Genomic DNA, 16,916 nt, shown 5'->3' on the forward strand with positions numbered 1-16,916 from the left:
TCAGGTGCTGTCTGCCGCCCGCCGTGGAGCCAAGAGGCAGGCATACCGATGTGTTAAACACGTCGTGCAGACGAGAGGGGTTTTTTAAAACAAGTTTTTGGACAGGAAAAACTGCGATTGCATTAAAAAAAACGCGAGAAAGGACGTTTCTCAAAAGTAACATCTTCTGCCTGAGTTTTTAGAATATGAATCCTTCTGAATGAGTGTGATTGTGTTATGGTTTCTTTCCCGACTCTGCGTTTTTTTTTAATTAGAGAAAACAATTCCTTGACCGATTTATAGGTGGGATCAGTCGTTTTTACGATTTAAGAATGATTTAAATTGATGACCACGTAAAAGCTTCGCCTAATTGCACAATCGCAGCAGCGGAAAGCGGGTCGCGCGCGCTCGGATTCCCGCAGACGGAGCTTTTAGTTGCGGAAGAGCCCTCCAGGGTAAATCCATCTGAATACTGCAGCGCCAGTCCCCTCCTGACCAAACCACTGTGCTGTGATAAAGCAATAATGTGATTGAGAACATTTGTTAAAAAATACATACATCTGGCCTTCCGACAAATTTGTGAACACGGTCCACGCGGTGGGTGGCCGTCGTACTGACGCGGTGTGAAATTCGACATTTTAACTTTTCACCATTTAACACCTTTATGAAGTCGAGGTACTTGTGAAGAACGAACTGAGCGCAAAAACTCAAAATCCTTCTCTCAAAGCGCGCTGCAGCCGGAGATGAGATAGCTGTAAACGGTGAACTGTATTGCGCATTAACTGTCGAGGAATTTCCTAATCCGTTACTGACGGTGTTTTCAGTCCTGCCGTGGCATAAAGCTGCCTTGTTTTCGTCTGTACTGAGTGTGTTGATGCACAAACGCGAGTGTACAGGGGAGCTAACATCTTAAATGTAAAGGAAGAGGATGGTATTTATTTTGGTTCTGACACTCCGTTATTCTGCAGCTAATTTGCTTACTGCAAATTTTATGAGTGGGGACGTGGTTTGTTGGCATGGAGGAGGTGTGCTTTTCCAGCAGTTGTTTCTCCTTGAAGACCAGCAAGGCTTGAAATATTTACCACCCCATCTACAGTTGGTACGGCCTTATAGAGAAAGGGAAGTCTGGGCATGCACGCATAGCAGGGACAGGTAACTAGGGCCCTCTTATCTCAATTCCATCTCTCATCTTCATTTGCTTAGTTGAATTCAATAAACAGTTGCTATTTTTGGTCTTAATCAACTGCTTATTCAAAAGTGGTGGGAACACTTGCAGGACCCCAAGTCCTTTTGAAGGCCTGGAGTTGCCCATCCCCGGTCACTAGTCTTGGGGTCAAAATGAGGCCAGACCTGCCCCCTAGGAGTCTTCCTGCTGTGACCATCCCACCGTGCACTGGTCTACAAGAGCAACTGGCTCGCTACTGCTCCCTACAGGCTGAGGGAGGCGCATGCCCCCTCCTGTTACACCCCTGCTCACGAGCCGCATGCGTCCCCAGGAGGACCAGATCAATGAGATCTGTGCTGTATTAGTAATCCTGGCGCAGACAGCACTAGGTGCTGCATGTCTAAGTGACAACCCTCCCGCCACCAGGGACGCTCAGGCAGGCAGCCAAGCGCCCTCCACAGCCTGCCGCTGAGCTCCGGGGGGGGCTGGAGGTCTGCGGTTCTGTAACACAAACGCTGTGGAGGAAAAGACCAAACCGAGAAACGGAACGACAGGGGGGCTCTGTTTCCTGTGACTTTGAAGCGGGTCGTCAGTGTGGGCCTCTCCAGAGGCCATGGTCTTGGGGGGATCGCAGCACGCCCGTCAGCTGGGCTTTTCTTATCTTCCTCCCTCTCGCTCCGTCTCTGTGAATGAGTCCGAGTCTCCTCCCCTGCGCTCTGTCCTTAAGAGGGAAACAGTCTGATTTTAATAAGGAGGTGTATACAGTAGTTACTACATTGTGTAGCACTTACAAAGATGATTGTGGTGGTGCTTACACGAGTGGTGACGTGCAGGGTTCACGAATGCACGTTCTGTTCCCAGTGCACACAGAAAGCATGAGGCAGGAGAGACCTGCAGCTGGTCTCTTGGCCTGCTGTGTTTAGAGGCAGCACTGCGTTCAGAGTCAGGCTGCCAGTTGGTTTACCCCAACACAGCCCTGGGGGATGTCATATGGCGCTGATATAAATAGATAATATTATGGGTTTTCAACTAGATCAGGGCTCTAGTCCTGGTTGTGGCGGGGTCAGTGTGTCTCCTGGGTGTCCAGTCCTGCAAGGTCAGTGTGTCTCCAGGGTGTCCAGTCCTGCTCCTGGGGGGTCAGTGTGTCTGCAGAGTGTCCAGTCCTGCTCCTGGGGGGTCAGTGTGTCTGCAGGGTGTCCAGTCCTGTTCCTGGGGGTCAGTGTGTCTGCAGGGTGTCCAGTCCTGCTCCTGGGGGGTCAATGTGTCTCCAGAGTGTCCAGTCCTGCTCCTGGGGGGGGTCAGTGTGTCTCCAGGGTGTCCAGTCCTGCTCCTGGGGGGGTCAGTGTGTCTGCAGGTGTCCAGTCCTGGTCCTGGGGGGTCAGTGTGTCTGCAGGGTGTCCAGTCCTGCTCCTGGGGGGGTCAGTGTGTCTCCAGGGTGTCCAGTCCTGCTCCTGGGGGGGTCAGTGTGTCTGCAGGTGTCCAGTCCTGCTCCTGGTGGGTCAGTGTGTCTGCAGGTGTCCAGTCCTGCTCCTGGGGGGTCAGTGTGTCTGCAGGTGTCCAGTCCTGCTCCTGGGGGGGTCAGTGTGTCTGCAGGGTGTCCAGTCCTGTTCCGGGGGGGGTCAATGTGTCTGCAGGTGTCCAGTCCTGCTCCTGGGGGGTCAGTGTGTCTGCAGGGTGTCCAGTCCTGCTCCTGGGGGGGTCCAGGTGGACCAGTACAGAGCTGAGTCAGAGCTGGAATGAAAACTTGCTGCAGCTCTGGACCCTCCTGGACTGGGACTGGAGCCCAGAACTCGAGGTTGAGGATGGAGCAGATGGACTACAGCATTTCCAGCAGGTTATGCAGGTTCAGCTCAAGGAACCAACAGGAAAGCCTTCGCCTTGTGCAGCTGAGCAAACGATCAGCTCGATTAGGCAATTCAGGGCTCAGGAGGGAAAGAAAACTAGGCACCAGGTAGCCTCCGAGGGCGGGAGGTGTGCCGCCTGGGCACCTGGGCGTATGCGGCAGGTGTGTCGTGCCAACAGGGCACTTCTGCCGCAGCTGGAGCTGGCAGGTGGTCCTGATTCCTGCTTGCCCTGCAGTAGGAGCGACAGGCAGTGTGACAGGAGCGCAGGGGCCTCTCGCCTCCAGAACGGACCTGCTGGCGTTGTGCTGCGACCGGGAGACGAAGATCCCTGAAGACGAAGGCCGCGGTGGTGCCAGGGGCAGGCGTGCAGACCGTCGGCCCCGGGGTCACAGGGGCGCTCCGGGTCCCGGCCCTCGTGACGGTGCCGACCCCTCTGGCGTGGGCACGCTCTCCTTCCGCTGTGCCGCGGATCGGCCCGCGCTGGGCGTCACGGCAGCGAGCAGGAGGCAGGGCTGTTGCAGAGCCTGGCCGGGTGTGCGTCAGTGCGTTTCGACTCAAGACACATCTGACACCTTGAGCCTTCAGCAGAAGTAACAGGTTTCTTCTCCTGGCCTGGAATTGCACTGACACAGTATTAAAATTCGCTGTGCTGTGGGGTTTCCTACCCTTAAACCTGAGCGGAAAGCCCTGTGGGATTTTACCTGAAGGTGCGTCATGCCGCCGGCCTCAGGCTCTGTGCTCTAAATGTGAGCTCTGATACGAACGCGCCTTCAATTTCCTCGTAATGTGACAGAGTCACTGAGTGCCGAGCAGGTCGGTGGCTTTCCTGTTGTTGTGAGCTGGCTTTGTGTGTTTTATTTAGTGAGGGGGGGCGTGTGTGCAGAGGGAGGGGACGGGGGGGGGGAGCGTGGAGGGGGCAGTCTTCTGCAAAGCTGTGCAGCAGGAAGTCCGGGCTGCGGGTTTCGGAGAAGTTCTGCAGAGGTCAAGGCCTCTGTGACATCCCAGCCAGACGCAGGCTGCGCTCTGTGTGTGTGTGGGGCACACAGTGCACCCTTGCCGTGACCTTGAGAGAGCCTAGACACCCCTCTCTCTCTCTCTCCCGGCGCAGATGTGCAGCGATCAGAAAGGCACTGCACTGAGGGGAGGGCGGGGAGTTGACAACAAGGGACCAGACTTGTCTGTTCAGTTCAGTCGGCCAGTTTCTGCTACTGCCGTCTCCTAGTCCAAATCGGACTGGACACAGAGTGGACAAGCAGCCTTTGCTGCTGCCCCTGCAGTCTCTTCTGCTCCTCACTGATCACAGCTGCCTCTGCTCGCCTGGCTCCTGTGTTAAAGTGTGGAGACTGTGATGTAAATAGACTGCTGGACTCAGCTCCCTGCATATCCAACAGTTTGCAAAATCATGCTCCTCGGCTCTGAAACTAGAGACAGGGAGGCTGTTCTGCTCAAACTAGACACAGCCTCCTTTGCGCTGGTTGGACCTGGGAAACCAGCATGAAATACATACGAAATCCTTGCGATCGCAGCCCTTAGAAAGTGGCAACTTCCAATACCCAATCAAACCTTAAATGTGTTGAACCCGGGACCATGCTCATGTGAAACAGTAGCGCACCGCACCAATGCCACTGCAGAGTATATTGTTCACATGCCACGTCGTTCTTGTAACCTCCCAAGAGTACTGACAGATACTAAAAGAGTCAGACCAACGAGTTACATTATGCTCAGCAGGAAAGCAAGGACGCAAGTATGCAGACAGAATGTGTGAGGATGTGCCTTTAGGGCTGAGAATGGGAGGCACTTATTTACACAAAGAGTGGTGGGTGTAGGGAACAAGCTGCCCAGCTGCATTGTTGAAGCTGATTCCCTGAGAACCTTCAAGAATTGGGTGGATGAGATTCTCAGAACCATCTTTGTCCAGGATGAGATTGTGGGATCAATAAGCTATTTGTTACCAATGTAGTCCCTGGGTTCACGAGGTCTCTCCTCATTTGTATGCTTCCTTTGTTCGCTTTAGAGGAAAAAACATTCCTTTGCAATGTCTCTCATAGTCTCTAATGCGTCAGGTAATTCTGTGTACCAGGTGCTCAGCGATTTCCCTTATGAATAAAGAGCATATATTACTATGTGGGCATGCTTTTAAAATCGAGATCAGGAGGTACTTCTTTACACAAAGGGTGGTGGGAGTGTGGAACAACCATGTTGTTGCATCCAATACCCTGACTTCTTTCAAGAAATGGCTGGATGAGATCCTCCAGTCAGGAAAGGAGGGATTGCTTTACACAAAAGGGGCTAGGAGTGTGGACCAAGGTGCCCAGAAGTTAACATGAAGTTTAAGCCGATACTTGGGCTTCCTTCCAGACACAGCTGGATGACATCCTGGGATCAAGGAGCTCCTACCTACCAAAATGGTCGGGTGGGCCGAATGACCCCTCTCGTTTGCATCCCTTCTTGCGTTCTTGTGTTCTCCCTGCTTTCTGACTCCAGTCTCCAGCCACTGCCGATCTCTGCTGGGTCTAGCCTGGGCTGTAAAATCTGCTGGTTGCTGACACTCGTCTTTTTTCGCTTGAGTAATTGTCACAGCCTCACACGCCTGATGAGCTGCGCTCAGGGCCTGGAGCTCGGCTCTTGCGCTTCGCCCCATTAACGCAGCGGGATTGATTTATATGTGCCTTTCCACAAACCGCACAGCCTGTTGGACGACTACAGCTGCTGTGCAGGCTGTGTGCTGCACTGCTTTGCACGTTTTTCACCTTTGCCAGGAGCAGGCCTGTATCTCTGTAACAGAGCACAGGTACTTGCAAGGGGGGTTTGCATGGCTGGAGAGGTCTAGTGGACTATTATTCATAGCCTTAATATCATTATTAATACGCTTATTAAGGGATGGCACAGTGTTTAGCATTGCTGGGGTGCTGTCTGCGTGGAGTCTGTATGTTCTTCCCAGGTTTGCTCCGGTTTCCTCCCACGGTCCCTGGGGTCCTGTCCAGGGTGTACCCCTGCGCCTGTCGCTTGCTGGGATAGACTCCAGCTCCTCCGTGACCCTGATTAGGATGAAGTGGGTTCAATACGGGTGGATGATGTTATTAGAGGGATTGGGGGGCAAATGAGAGCACGTGGGGTAAGAGCTAGTTTCCCCTGATCTCTCCAATAACTATATTTGAGCTCTTAATCTTCTACAAGACGCCCCCCTGCCCCCCAAGCACGCAAACTCCCCTCTCAACCACCTCTGCACTGCTATAATCTCCCATTAACAGCGAAGCTCGTTTTGCTGCCTCTCTCTTACTGCAGGGTGTTGCTGTAACGCTTGGTGTAACAGAGGCAGCTCAGCGCCCTGAGCCGATTTGTTTTTGTAATCAGAATACAATACCAACACCATCATTTTCTGTATTTTTCATTTCTAGTTTTTTTTTTTAAAAAAAAGCAAAGGAAAAGAACTTAGCTTGAACCCGAAAATAATTCCCTGTTGAAACCATGACAGACCTGGGAGAAAGACGGCCTATCTTTTGGTAGAGTTCGTGGAGAGAATGGGCCCTTTATCAAGAAAACTTCCTTTTTTCTGAAATTCTGTTGCATTGTTTTAGGCAGGCGGAATTGGTCAGGGGGTTTTCTAGCCACTTTTCTGTAGCACTCAGCCTTGCTGAGTCTGCACTGAGAGTCTGAGTGCCTGCTTGCCGCAGTAGTGCTGATCTCTCACTTGTTCTTTTATTGTCAGGCTCTTTTCTTTCAGAAGACTGAGAAGCTGGAATAGTGTGTACGTATGTAGATTATATACTTACCCCCCCCCCCCAACACACACACACACACACAGCTTCCAGTGATGTGTGCTGAGAACTTGTGTTGCAGTTGGTGGTTGTCTCTCTGTGGTCTGCAGGCAGTTTTGGTGCTGCTGAAAGCAGACAGATGACTAAGGAGTGACTTTGAGTTTTTCTCTCTAGTGTGAGAACCAGCTCTTCTCCAGCACCAGCCTTGCAGAAGGGTAGAACTGCACCCCTGGTTACTTTATAGACTGCTAAGGAAGCCAGCCCTCCCACTGGCTCTCTTTCTCATCCGGTTCCATGTGGAAAACGGGGATTTCCAGCCCTCAAGTCTTTGAAATGTCATACCTGGAAGCATGAGAAAGGTCCAAAACCAGAGGAGACATTGAGCACATTAAACCCGTTAGGCAGTCGTTAGTTAATTGATCCAAGGATCTCATCCAGCCGTTTCCTGAAAGAAACCAGGGTGTCACATGGTTGGGCAGCTTGCTCCATACTCCCACCACCCTTTGTGTATAGACGCCTCTAGACACAAAGATACGTTTTAAAACCTTATTTTAAGATATGTCTTAAATCGTCTTTAAACTTGATAAATTTAAAACTTTTCACAGTTTTAAATGTAGATCATGGTTGTACATTTTCAGTTTTAAATGTAGATTCTTCTGCCTTCTGGTTCATGTTTCACTGTGCTGAAGAAGTCCATTGCGTTGGTTCTGTCAGTGTCTTTGATGATTTTGAATATTTGTATATCAAGTCTTATCCTCATCGTCCTTTCTCTTTAAGGTCAAAACGTTTGGGTTTGAGCCTGTCAGTTTAGGATGTTTTTTCTATAACTTGGTTAACTACAAAATCTTGGCATTTGCTCTCCTAGATGTAAAGTCCAGTAAAGATAGGTGCGATACCAGTCTGAAAACGTAGGGGAAACAACATAAGAAAAGTCAACAGATGTTTCAGCTACTGTCTTTTTCTTGTGGTAAAATTCAGCATTCTTCTGGAGTAGGAGTCTGAGGTGTGGATTTTTGAGTGTCTGAAAAGGATTAAAAAACAGAAATTAAGAAAAGGAAGAAATTAAGAAAAGAAATCCCGGATCAATGAGGTATTTTAAGATGGTGTGCAGATTTGTGTCGCAAAAGGGCTGGTTTCTAAGAACTGGTTTTTCATGCAGTTATTTCACATCCTGTTGTGGCTTTTCTCTGTCAATCTGTCGTTGATTGTTTCTGCCTGAGGTGCTACTCAAATTTACTGACCAGAGCCACAGCAGCTCATCGGGCCTGATCTGGTTTTGGATCCTGAGCTCCTGTGACTGCCCCCCTGAATGGCATGCTGGTTCTGAACAGAATTACTCCAGCAATGCTGGGTGGACAGGACTTACTACAACTGGGTGGACAAGAGCAGTGTCTACAGTGGGGACTCGAACCCGCGAGCTGTTAGTTATGAGCCCAAAGGCTCGCTCCCTACAATGCGGGTAGTAACTTGCACAGTTCCCCTCTGAACCCAACCAAGCCAGATGACCACAGACAGAGAATACAACTGCAGAAAGTTCTGATCTGATCTGCTTCGTGAGGGTGACTCAGGGAGTCCGCACTCCTCAGATCCTTTACTGTGTCTCCCCTGCAGTGAGCAATTACCTTGATTTATTAATAACGCCACACACTGACACACACAGCACTCCGTCACACACTGACGCACACATCACACAGACACACACACGGCAGGTGTATGGCTGGCTAGCACTGCTGCCTTGCAGCTCCAGGGTTTTGTGTTCGAATCACGTTAGCGGGCGCTGTCTGTGTGGAGTTTGCATGTCCTGCCTACGATCACGTGGATTTTTCACGAGGTGCTCCGGCTTCCTCCCACGTCTCCACGACAGTGGGAGAAAGAAGGAAAGAAGACCAAATGATAGAAAGAGAGGGAGAGGGCAATGACAGAGGGGAGAGAATCCAGGTCCGGGAAACAGAGAGAGCGAAAGAAGGAAGTATAGAGAGAGAGAAACAAGGGTGAGAGCGCGGGGAAAGGGAGAGAGGACGAGAGAGAGAGAGCCAGGGCCCTCCGTGGCTCAGCAGCCTGTGAGCTGATGAAGTAGGACAGCGTGCCGAGTGGGGGAGGAGGGGAGGGTCATGGATGAAGTGGAGGGATTAAGCTATTTAGCTATTTTCCCCTCTCCCGATGTCGGCCCTGTTAATGCGGACAATGGGCGCGGGCTCAGCTCGGCCGACTGCCCCCCTCTCCAGCTCTGGACCGGCAGGGGCACCGTGCTGCTCTGTCAACAGGATATGCGCTGAGATCAAAAGACAAGAAAACCTGACAGGATATCGAGAGTTGTAAAAGCGCGGCCACTTGCGATTCTCGATATCCTGTCAAGTTGTCGCCGTTTCGAGATGGCGGCTGCTGGAGACCTTCTGGGGCGCGGTGTCTTGTAGTCTGGGGCCTGCGGCAGGCGAGACGGGGTGGGGGAGCGGCCTGTTCGCGCAGTCGCCACGGGCAGGGGCTGGCTTCGCCGTTTCACACAGCGCACCTGTCGCCGACACCTCCAGGTCCACCTCGCCACTTTCACCCGCTGCCTTCCTTCCTTTAATCAGCCCTGATGGGGAAATCAGGTTTGCAGACAGGTAGAAGACAGAACGCCGTGCACAGCACGTTTCACACAGCACGAAACCCATGGACAAATAAAACACAAGTCAGCAGCTTTCAGTGATCCTCACAATTTCGGAAGACTTATAAAGACGTTGGGCCATCGGTGGGTGAGATGGATACACAAGATACAAGCATGAGGCAAAAATAAATAAAATCAGTTAGCAATCAGTTCACCAAATGTAGCAGGTTGATAACCGGATAAGGGAGTTCTCTTGCACTTGAACTGAGGACAGGCGCTGATGAAGGAACTCAGATTGCCTGGGCAAGGAGTGGTCATGACCGATTTCAACAGGGCACATGTGGGTGCTAAGTAGAAGGATACAGGAAGTGTTGGGTGCGAGTGAGCATGGGAGGATTGGGCCTGGGGTATCTGATTCCGCTCGGATGCAGCTGATAAAAGCGTCCGAAGCCCTGGAGCACTGTGCAGTGAAGAGAAAGTCTGGGCAGGTGTAGTATAAACAGTGGGAATCCACACTGCTGCAGGAGAGCACTGCAGGATTGATGTGATCTGCATTGTCCCCTGAACAGACTCCTCCCAGCTGAATAACAGTGGGCTGAGGTGGGGGGGTAAATCTGCGCATGACAGCGCTCTGAACCCCATCACTGGACCGTGAAATCGGCTGGCTTTCAGCTCATAACCAGCAGGTCCCTTTCCCCTTCCCCTGACCCTGACAGGTCTTCTCGGAAGGGTCTATTTTTATTTTGGTACTGGTACAGTAGCTACAGTACATTTGGGGGGGGGGGCTGGTGGCACATTTAGTAAAATAATTAGGGGGGCTCTCCCTCTGCCTTCCCCTAACCCTGCTCTCGTTGCCAGCTGGCGGCGGTGTTATTGCCCGACCTTGCCACAACACTGGTCCGGGTTTGACCCAGGACTGGCCGGGCTGTCGCCTGTTTGAAGATGGGCTGAACTAAACACCCCCACCCCCCACCCCCACACCCTGGGGGGGCGTAAGTCAGAACGAGGGCTCTCCGGTTCCTGCTCGACTGCGTCCCACGGTCAATAACAGCCGGGAGATTGATGGCACAGTTCATGACCGGGACACGTCGATACTGGGCAGGGTGGTTAATTGAATGGCAGGGCTGGAAGGGGGGGATCGTCTGCCTTTGGCACCGTGATTGACAGGCCACCAGGGCGCCTGGCAGACCTGACAGCCCGCGCCCCTCATCCGGTCGCCGGGACCCGTGGGTGCGCGGTGTGTTCTCAGAGTTGAGGCCGGCCCGGCTCATCCGCTCGGGCTGCTCCCCTGTGAAGCTGGAGGGAGCTGCTGAGGAGATCTGGCGCTGGATTATAGCCACACTGCGGGGAATGAAGAAGGGGAGTGGGCGGTCTGGGGCATTAGCCCACTGCCCTACAAAAAACAAACCCAATGCCAAAAAAAACAAATCAGCAGGACATGTGCAGAAGTCCTTATGGAGCCTGGAAAGTATCTTTTTCTCTTGTCCTAAGGAATGCTTATTGCAGGCTCTTCCCTGTGGGACTTCTGCTGGGGCACAGGAGGATTTTTGAGGAAATCTGTAGCCCGTTCATTTCAGCAGTCCTGTAGGATTGTTTTTTTGTTTGGGCTGCGACATGGCTCATCTGACATTAATCTGGCCCTTGACTTAATCTCGCCCGAGAGCAGGCATCCCACTGTGACCAAGAGGCAGGGCACTCCCCCCAACGCTGCCCACCCTTCGGAGTCTCCCGCCTAGAGCAGAAGACAAATCCAATAGGAAGCTTCAGGGAGTGTGAGGTCTTGAAAACCTTCCTCTTCACTCTTCTGATGACAGAGACAGCTGTTCCCTGCCCTGCTCCTGCAGCCCTGCACACCTGCTGGCCTGTACTCCTGGCCAGCTCTCTCAAACCTTAACTGCCTTTAGGAAATAGGATCCGTCTGAACTGATGAACCGTTTTCAGCTCAGGAACACGTTAGACTATGGCGCCTGCATTGATAAAATAAAAACCCAGATGCCTGAGCAGAAAGAAAAGCTGGCAAATTGTCCAATCTAGCAACTTCTCTTAATTCAATGAAGGCCTGATTGCAGTAAGTTAGATGGGCTGGACTGAAATGCAGCAGGGGTGAGGCTCTCCAGGCCCAGCTCTGTGAGCCCCAGGACTATGATATTCCTTTAATAATGCCTGAGTGACTTGCCTTCGCACGAGCTGGGCCGGTGGGACACTCCCACATCTCGCCCCGGGCCCCGCACGGTGTCTGACTCCTCCGGCCCACATTCCTGTTGCTGCGGCAACGTTTGTCCTCGACAGCCAATGGCCTTTCCCGGCCGTCACTGTCCCCTTTTCTGATTGGCTGCTTCATGCTTATTGGGCTTCCCAGTATTCTAAGGGGGCTGTGGGGAATCTGGGAGGAACTGACTCCTGATTCTGGTAGCACAAAAAAAATCTTTAATTTCCCCGTATAATCTGAGACGAGCCGCAGGCTGAGCTGGTAAAGAGCAGAAGCCACGCTTCTCTTTCTGCCGTGAGTGTTGAACTGCGGGATGCCGATACTGGCGCTCAGAATCAAGCGGTTAAAACTGCTTTCAGTCTGGAGCTCCTACTTGTTTTTCCCCTGTTTAGAGATGGGCCAGCCGTCTTTGTAAAACCCGCTGCGCACAGCTCCACACGTCCACACTTCTGATGCTGCCGTCTCACAGCGAGACGGTCTTTTCCCCCTCGGGACAGGGGCCCTGCCAGGAGCCCGGAGCGGCCGTCTCCTCTCCTGTCTTCCCAGGGCGGCTGCAGGCGATAGCCCCGTGTTCAATCCGGGATCACGTTTTTTGACAGTGGCTCTCTCTCTGAAGCAGAAGTAGAGAGCGAGGGGGAAGCTCTTGATGCTGCTGTCCAGCCCCTCCCTCTGTGGCCGTCAGCCTGGGGACTGACCTCTGCAGCTGTATGCGCTTTGTGACTGCACGTGTGCACACACCGGCCACACCGAGATTTGTTCGGTACGTGCAAGAGAGAGAGAGACGTGCCGATGCAAGACCACATGGCTGATGTGTGGGGTGTGTTGACTCTCCTTTTCTAGTGCTTGGGTAGTGCGTCTTTCTCTCTCCCTTTGTCTTGCACATACTCTCTCTCTTTCTCTGTTCCTCTGTTGCCCACCCTCTGTCCCTCTGCCTCTCTCTCTCTCTCTTTCTCACCTTTTCACTCTCTCTCTGCCTCTCCTTCCTCTCTCTTTCTCTCGTATCTCCGCTCCTAAGATACGAGAGTAACAGTACAGCACATCTTTCCCCAGGCCTGCACAGTGTTGACTCCTCTGGTCCACATTCCTGTTGCTGTGGCAACGTTTGTCATCGACAGCCAATGGTCTTCACCTGCTGTCACTGGCCCTTGTTCCCGATTGGCTGCTTCATGCTTATTGGGCCTCCCTGTATTAGAAAAGGGCTGGGGGGATTTTGGGAAGGATTCAGGAATGTTCTGTTCTCTGCAGGAGACAGTACCCCCCCCCCCCACACACACATACACGCACGCCAGATTTCAAAGCCCAGACCCCATGCCGTGTCTGAGTGTCTTTTAGTGTTTTGTTTTAATCTTCCCATCAATATTTGATTATCTGACTCAAAACAGCCACTGTCACCTCCCCTCTGGAATTAAACAGGGTTTCTGTACAGCACGACCAAAAGCAAAATACCCAAGGAAGGATGAGGACCCGATAATAGACTTTTGTTTGCGCAGGGAAGATTAGAGATAAAGATAGCAGAGTTCCTATCGACTTTGTCAAAGTGCTTTCTCAATTCACTCAGTATTCAGAGATGGAACTAACAAGTCCCAAATTCTGATCCTGGTAGGACCTGAGGAATTATTTAAAAATCTAAACAAATTATAGAAATTAATCGCCATGCCCAGTTGATAAAAAAACAACCTAAACTTAAATCTTTGATTGAAAGGGTTAAAACTTTGAGCTCAGTAACTCTGCAGCTAAGTTGCACCAGTTTGCTAAAGGCCCAGTCCAGCCCAGTCCTGGTTCTGAAACCAGACAGAACCTTTATGCCATAATTGCCCTGTAACTGCTGCATGGTCCCTGCTGTTCTTTAAATCCGTACGGACCAGAGTAAGAATTTTGTTTTTGGAAGAGCCAAACCAAATGTTACTTTGTAGCTGATTGATACCAGGATCACATCCAGCCATTTCTTGAGAGAAGCCAGGGCTTTGTTTTCGAAAAACATGGCCGATGGCTTGTTCCCTGCTCCTGCAACCCTTTGCGTAAAGACGTGTCTCCTGTTCTTGGTTTCTTGTCTCGCTGTTCGTTCTGAAGTCCAGTGGGCTGACTTTAAGGGCTTTGAGTACTTCCGTCAGGTCCCATTGTGATCTTCTCTGTTCAAGACTAAAATGTTTTCGTTTTTTCAGCCTGTCAGTGCAAGACTTCCCTTTAAGTTTCTGGATGCATCTAGTTGATCCCTCTCTGGACTGATCCCGTCTCCTTTTCAGACCTCCAGCCTGTAGTCTCCCTCAGGAATTGAACCCAGAGCCCCCGAACTGCAAGGCAGCAATACTAATCAGCATGTACCCCCCCCAGGGCAAACTGTGGCAGGAGATAACGACGTGACTGTGTCGTTCTGGTGTTTTTGTTTTGCCCTCCATCTGGTTCCACTTGTGCGTCCAGCACTGTGGACGGGATCCGTTTTGATTTCTCTATTTCTGTTTGCTGTGCCGAAAACAGCGGCCCCGCGCGGGAGGCTGGAACCTGGGATCGCGCCGCTCCGAGACGAGTGAAACCGCCGTTATTGTCTGTTGCAGAGAAGCGGGTCTGGTTAAAACAAAGGCTCTTTGAAGTGCAACTGGAGAGCGCTCTGCACCTCGCCTGAAAGCTCGAAAGCGGTTTTTCATCTCCTCTGCATTTCCTGTTATTTAGTTGTTATAGTTACTTGAGATCTTGCAGCCTGTGACGGACTGGCGCCCCATCCAGGCTGTACCCCCCTTTTGCTTCCGTGCTGGCCAGGACAGGCTCCTGCTCCCCTGCGCCCCTGACTTGGATGAAGTGGTGAGAAGGGGGGGAAGATGAATGGATGTTTTCCAGGGTGTTTGGGTTTTTTTTTCTACATTTTTTAAGATCTGCTGAGTAACTGTTATAAGAACAGCTGTAAAATCACTTGGGGGCCAACTGGGGGAAGCAAATTGCCGTGGCACATTGCACCGAGGCCTGGGGGTTTTGCACTATTAGTGCTCCGAGACGTGTGTGGCGCTGAATTACGCTCCCCTGTGCAGAATCAGCTCCAGGTGGGCAGGTCTCCGGAATACCGGAATAGGGGAGCCAGGATATTTGAGGAGAATCTGAGAGCGGGATTTGAAGCACAGTCCAATACTGTGATTTCCCGTGTGTTTTTACTGGAGCAGACCTTTGATAAAATCAGCTACTTAACTGCACGGTTCAATTATTGATGAGTTATCCCGCTGGTTAAAAAGGCATAACTCAGCGTGATCTGGATCCAGATCTCTTTGATTCCCCCCTCCCAGCTGGGACAGGGGCCTACTGATTAGCAGTGTGTGTTGGGATTGAAATCATTGATTTTTAACCCACTGTGTATTGTTTTAGGGCGTCATGGCGGCACAGTTGTTGGTTTTGCTGCCTCACATGCTTTCTGCATGGAGTCTGTATGTTTTCCTCGTGCTTGTGTATGTTTCCTCCAGGAAACTGGTTTCACAGTCCAAAGACAGGCTGCTGGGTTAATTGTCTTCTGGGCAGAACTGGCCCTGGTGTGAGTGTCTGTGTCCTACAGCAGACTTGTGGCCATTGCTTGCTGGGATAGGCTCTGGCTCCCCTATAATAATAATAATAACTGCTCACACTTATATAGCGCTTTTCTGGACACTCCACTCAAAGCGCTTTACAGGTAATGGGGACTCCCCTCCACCACCACCAATATGCAGCCCCACCTGGATGATGCGACGGCAGCCATAGTGCGCCAGAACGCTCACCCCACATCAGCTATCAGTGGGGAGGAGAGCAGAGTAATGAAGCTAGTTCACAGATGGGGATTATTAGGTGGCCATGAGTGGTAAGGGCCAATGGGAAATTTGGCCAGGACGCCAGGGTTACACCCCTACTCTTTTCGAGAAACGCCCTAGGATTTTTAATGACCACAGAGAGTCAGGACCTCGATTTTATGTCTCATCCAAAGGACGGCACCTGTTTACAGTATAGTGTCCCCGTCACTACACTGGGGCATTAGGACCCACACAGACCACAGGGTGAGCGCCCCCTTGCTGGCTCCACTAAAACCTCTTCCAGCAGCACCTCTTAGTTTTTCCCAGGAGGTCTCCCATCCAGGTACTGACCAGGCTCACACCTGCTGAGCCTCAGTGGGCTGCCAGTTGTGAGTTGGAGGGTGATATGGCTAATATTGCTGTGTTTGGATGCCGCTTCTCTCCGCACCAGTCCGGTGTCTGAAGATTCCCTTGTGCTCCCAGTGGGATGGGAAGGTTTTCCCAGGCTGCCTGTCTCAGCCCCGGTCGCATCCACATGAGCCGTTTTCCTGGCAAATTGGTGCCATCTGCCGGGGCCGCAGTCGCTCTCGGTGCCAGCCGGCACAGCACAGCCCCTGCCAGGCACGGTGCCGCCGAATCGGAACTCCTGACTCCTGCCACCCTCCGGCCTGTGAGCTGGGCCCTTGTTTCCTTGCCGAAACAGATGGGAGGGCAGGGAGTAGGAGAAGTTTCGGGAGCAGCTGTGTAAGAGTGGTGCCAATTCTTGCTCCATTCCACTGAAGGGCAGCTGCACTTTCCTGAATTCTCACCTATTTTAACACCGTGGATCTCCCGAAGCAGGCGGAGAGGCGTGGCCTTGCAGGTGGCAGAGCGTGAGTCTTTCAATCTGCTTTAGTCCCATGCGGAACGAAAAGCTAATGGAAAAGGCCAGTTAATTATAAAGCCCTTGCAGTTTCTATTTTCAGGGCTCAGCTGCCCTTCTGAATTATTAGTGTTTCAGGACGAGCAGTCCCTGTCTAGAGTTCCCTGGTGCTGGGTCAGTTGTCTGTTGCAGATTCTGCCTAAACGACGAAGGAAGCTCCGGAGAGAGCTGCAGACTCAGCCTAAACGACACTCCTCCGTCCACTGAACACTGAACCAAGAGAAGTCAGCCTGTGTCCTGCTGTTAGTTACAGTAAAGTGAAATTGAAGCCCATTGCCTTGTTGATGAAAAAGATAATAAGCCACTGTTGTATGAAAAATAAAGGTCAAGGTCTAAAAAGGAGCGCTTCTTAATGAGCTATTTCAGTTCTGGCAGCTTGGGTTATAAGAGGAATGTGTTTCCTACTGTACATATGCATTGATGAAAACACTAGCTCAGGGGCCTTCAATTGCAGCATTTGTGCTCATCAGTTGGTCCTGTTTGGTAGGTTCAGTTAAGGAACCTGCCCTCACTTAGCCAGTGTTTACTGAGCCTGTTACTCCTCCCAGCAGGCACCAGGGGGATTCGCAGAGTTCGGGAGGGAGCTGTTACTGTCTTGCAGGGTTACAGGGAAATCGGGGGAGTTTGTTCTTGCAGATCAACTGCTTAAGAAAAGTGGGGTGGATTTGTATGTTTTTTTTGGGGGGGGAGGGGGGCTGGCAGAGAGAGGTGG

The 16,916-nt window shown here is 51.7% G+C and overlaps 1 protein-coding gene across 8 annotated transcripts in view; it reads left to right on the forward strand.

The window, feature by feature from the left end:
* Window positions 1–16,916, forward strand: part of arhgap9 (Rho GTPase activating protein 9) — a 55,195-nt gene that overhangs the window by 1,240 nt on the left and 37,039 nt on the right. The gene's annotated exons all lie outside the window — the stretch shown is intronic.

This window comes from Lepisosteus oculatus, chromosome 1 (genome assembly GCF_040954835.1).
Source record: "Lepisosteus oculatus isolate fLepOcu1 chromosome 1, fLepOcu1.hap2, whole genome shotgun sequence".
Classification (NCBI taxonomy): domain Eukaryota; kingdom Metazoa; phylum Chordata; class Actinopteri; order Semionotiformes; family Lepisosteidae; genus Lepisosteus; species Lepisosteus oculatus.